This window comes from Micromys minutus (assembly GCF_963924665.1).
Source record: "Micromys minutus genome assembly, chromosome: X".
NCBI classification, from domain to species: domain Eukaryota; kingdom Metazoa; phylum Chordata; class Mammalia; order Rodentia; family Muridae; genus Micromys; species Micromys minutus.
The window spans coordinates 45,793,284-45,797,882 of NC_137970.1; positions in this window are offsets into that span (position 1 = coordinate 45,793,284).

Sequence of the window (4,599 nt, forward strand, 5' to 3'; positions counted from 1 at the left end):
ATACTATGTCTGAGACTGAACCCCTTTCGGTGGGTACTGAAGTTGGGAACTCTTTCTTTCCTTCTGTGTGTATATTCTGGGAATGGGACATGGGGCTTCACCCATACTAAGCAAGTATTCTACAGCTGTGCTACACCGTAGCCCTAGCAACTTTTCTCACCCTCCTTCTTCCTTCCCTGTCAGTTTTTCTGAGATAGCATCTCTATATGTAGCTCAGGTTGTCCCCAAACTTTGTGATCTTTGCCTAAGTCTCTAAGCACTGAAATTATAGGTATACTTGACATGGGAATCATTTGTTAAATTCTTCTTTGCAGGAGGCTGGCTGTTAGAAGCAAGGAGAGGGAACTCTGTGCATTTCTGGCCTTTTCCTCTAGAAAATGCCTCCTTCCTTGCCCCTTCTCCAGCTACTGCGGCCTAGACCCAAGTTAATTTTATTAGGCCCTTTGATCTCTTTAAATAACCCATCAACAATGTCCCTGGTCTTTCTGAATTTGCTGATCTTGAATCAAATTAAAAAAAAAAAAAACCTCGATTTTCTTCTTCTTCTTCTTCTTCTTCTTCTTCTTCTTCTTCTTCTTCTTCTTCTTCTTCTTCTTCTTCTTCTTCTTCTTCTTCTTCTTCTTCTCTCTCTCTCTCTCTCTCTCTCTCTCTCTCTGTGTGTGTGTGTGTGTTTGTACACAAATGCACATACATGTCTGTGGATGCCAGAAGAGGAGATTGGATTCCCTGGGACTGAAGGTACCAACAGTTGAGAACTAGCTAGCAGTATGGGTGCCAAGAACTAACCCTGTACTTGGGTCCTCTGGAAGAGCAGCAAGCACTCTGAACTGCTGAGTCATCTTCAAATGACTTTATTTTCTTTTGTATGTATGACCTTCAGTGTTACAAGAGGAGAGGCCCACACAGCCATCTCTCTCATTGGGCCCAATGGTCTTATGCTTGGCTCTGGCCTACTTCACAGCCCTGTGTTACTTTGGGGTCAAGGATGAAAGCAGGCTGCCCAAACTCTCAGCCATCTGCTAGGGAGTAGTACATCCAAATCCTTGCTTGTCCCAGAAGAATCAGTCAGGGGTGAGCCAATCTGCTTATGGTTCCCAGCGCCAAAGGTCCTTGTCACAGCCTCTAAGGAGCCAGGCTATGCAGAGGGTGGCCAGGCTGGACTTGAGAACTGCATTGGGGACTATTTGCTGCTGACCTTCTCACAGTCACATTCCCATAGAGGACCCCCGGACCTCCACAGGGCCCACTGGGTGACTGCATCCTAGGGGGTATGGGGGAGGGGAGAGGTTATGGTATGAGAAAAGCAAGGCTGCCCCCGTGACTTTAGATACTGTAGGACTCACTCAAGGTTTTGGCAGTGACAGTGAACAGAGATCTACTTCAGGTGAAGACCAGGCTTATCCAGGACCGAGGCATCCCCTGAATAGCGTACACACATTCACATACATTCATGCACACGTGTCAATGCGCACATGCAGCACATGTATAGAGCACAGATGGGAAATAAGGTGGAGGTAAAGAAAAACAAATTTACGTTAAGAAGTCAGAAGCTAGAAGAAAGATCTGTAGACCCTCTGGCTATGTATGGGTCAGTTTTATGCCTGTCTTTTTTTTTTTTTTCTTGGAAGGTCCACAGTAGCTGTTTCTAATTGTGGGACCTCTCCTTAGTTCTCAAACATTGGGTGAGGGTCTGGCCTCTTGCAGAAGTCCTCACTCACTGTTCACAGAACAGCCACCTCCTCACTCTTGGCCGGCAGCCTTCTCTTTCGATAGCATGCATGAAGAAACTGTGGGACCAGAAAGATTCTGTGGAAAGACTTGGACACAGGCAGGGTGGCTCAGGCTGTTGAGGGGGGCGGGGTTGCAGCTAGCTCTTCCATCATAGCCCCAGAACCTGGACTTACCAAAGACTCTGAGGGTGGTGAAGAGGAAGTGAAATGAAGCTGACTTGCTAAGTAGCCTGTCCTTGGCCTCTCTCATCTGCCTGCCTGGCTAAAGAGGCAAGGCCCTGAGGAATGATAACAACCATCCCTCCCATCTACATGGCCCCTTCACATACCACTAACTGCCTTCCCACCCAACCTCCTCTTGCCCCCCCCCCCCACAAGCGCAAGTGGTAGGAAATGATCCCCTTGACCAGATGGCAGCTCAGAGAGCACAAGAAAACTTGCCTGAGGCTGCATAGCATTACATAGGTGGTAACATTAACCTGAGACCCAGGGTACCACATCACATGCTTATATGGCCCTTAGATTCCTGTGGTGCTTAGAGACTCAGAACTGGACGTTGGCTTTCTTTTCCAGCTAGGAGGCAAACTGCTTAGAGTCTCTAGGTTGGTGGGACCCTAGTGGGAAATGGTTGCAGATGGAGGGAGGGCACCAAGGGAAGGTAGAACTGAAAAGACCAAATCTATGCTTATCCTGAGTTGCCTTCATTTTGAAGAATTTTTGTCAAGTTTTTTTTTTTTTTTTTTTTTTTTTTTTCTGGAAAACAGAATGGCCAGCAGATATCTTTCTAGTTGTCCTTCATGTGGGAATGTCTTCCAGTTCATTCTTGAATAATCTTTTCATTGGACATTGAAATCTGGATAGGCTGCTTGTTTCTTCTGGGACTTATGATAAAGTACCATGGCACTTTCTAGTGGCCCCTATACTATAACACTGCCCTCCTTTTCTAGTCAGGTCTCTTGTGAGGTGAGCTACAACTCCAGCCCTTCCTAGTGAGTCCTGGTAAGAGCCCTAAATGCCACCTGAGCCCCATGCTCTCCATAACTGTCCTGAAAGACAAGGCTGGATGGCCAGACAGGGAGGGGCCTCTCACTGGTGACTCTGGCATTCTCTGAATCTCAAAGTTATTTAGCTCCCCAAGACTGATCAGCTTCCACTGTAGGATGAAGAGGCCCTGCAGAGGTACCTGCTGGTCTTGTTTTTTTTTTTTTTTTTTTTTTTTTCTCTCAAAGACAGGCCCTGTATCCTGCTGCCTTTTGCTCTTCCTACTTTGGCCAGCCCTCACCCCTGGAAGCCTACTGAGCCCTGGGTAGCTCTTAACAGCCAAGCCCCAAATCCTTTGTTTTCTTCTCACAGAGACCATTGCAAATAACCTCCTTGCTGGGAGGTGGCAACCTGAAGGACCGCCACGTGTCTCCCACACCAGGACCCCTATGTTGCAGTCTGGTGGCTGGCTTGCCACAGCCCACCTGTGAGCTTCAGTCTCTCTGCCTGGAAGATCCCTTCTCTACTTGCAAGCTCATGCAGAAGCAACACTAGCTCTTCCATAATCTGTGCATCAGCGTTTGCATCCATAAATTAGGAGTGAGACTATACCACGAAGTCGACGCGAAACGTTTTGAACAGTGTTTGGCCCATAACAAATACATTTATCCTTCAATAGGCAGGTTCTGTATCTGAGAACACAACCAATCAGATTGAAAGTGTTCAAGGATAAGGCCATGGCCATACTAAATAGCAGAGTAGCGAAACTATTTACAGAGAATTTACATTGTATTGGGTATCATAAGTCTCCTAGAGAGGATTTAAAGTATATGAGAGGGGGTGTGTAGGTTATATGCAAATCCTATGCTATTTTGCATAAAGGACTTGAGTATCTGTAGGGCTGAGCATTCCCTGAGGACCCAGAACCCAGACCCTAGGACCCCGAGGGACTGACTCTACTCAAGAGAGATTAGCTCATCATTATAGGGATCAGTGACACTATTATACCTCAGCAGCACATGGGTACCAGAAACAGACTCCCTGTGTTCAAATCCCCTGTGTCACCTCAATCAAGTCATTTAACCTCTTATGTGCTTCCAAGTTCTCATCTTTAAAAGGCAGCTAATCAGAGGCCCACATCACTAGGCTGTCACAAGGCTCACAGGGGACAGTACATATAAGCCCTTAGCATAGAGTCGAGCTGTGAGCTACTGATGCACGTGAGCTAGGAGGAGGATTGCTCTGGCTAACGAGAAAGAAGGACAATGGGAGCTATTGGGGAGGGGTTGGCTGTAGCTTGTGCTAGGGAGGGACTCCTGTGTCCCCGAGATAGCCCTTGAACCCTACCAGGTTCTTGGCAGGCTGGTGGCATTCACACCTCTGCCACCTTTGATGACCTCCTGTCTTGGCTTCAGTTACCCTGCCTCGTGTCCAACTTCAAGGCCCCCTTTGGGAGGCCTCCTCAAGTTTCAGCACCAAGCACCTTGTGGGATGTTGTCCCAGACCTGTGTGGGGTGCAATTGTTATCCCTGGCTATGTGGGCTTGGCTGTGGGTCTGCCTGCTCACCCATCCACATGGTAAGAAATGATACAAAATGGACAGTTACAGCTTTGACCAAAACTGAAGAGAAAGCCTTCTTTATCAATCTCCTTTCATCGAGCAGTTTTAGAATTTGTATGAAGAGTGGAGCAGGACCCAGGACTGTGCTTCTGGATATTTGGCTGTGGATCCCAGTGAGCTGAGCTGGAAGAGCTCACAAAGGTGAAGGCAATTCAGGATTTTGGGGTTCATGCCGCAGCTTCCTGCTGACCCTCTCTGCTTCCTGGTGGCAGGCAGAACTGAAAAAGATGGCTTCTTAAAAAAAAAATCTAATTTTGAGGGGGATGG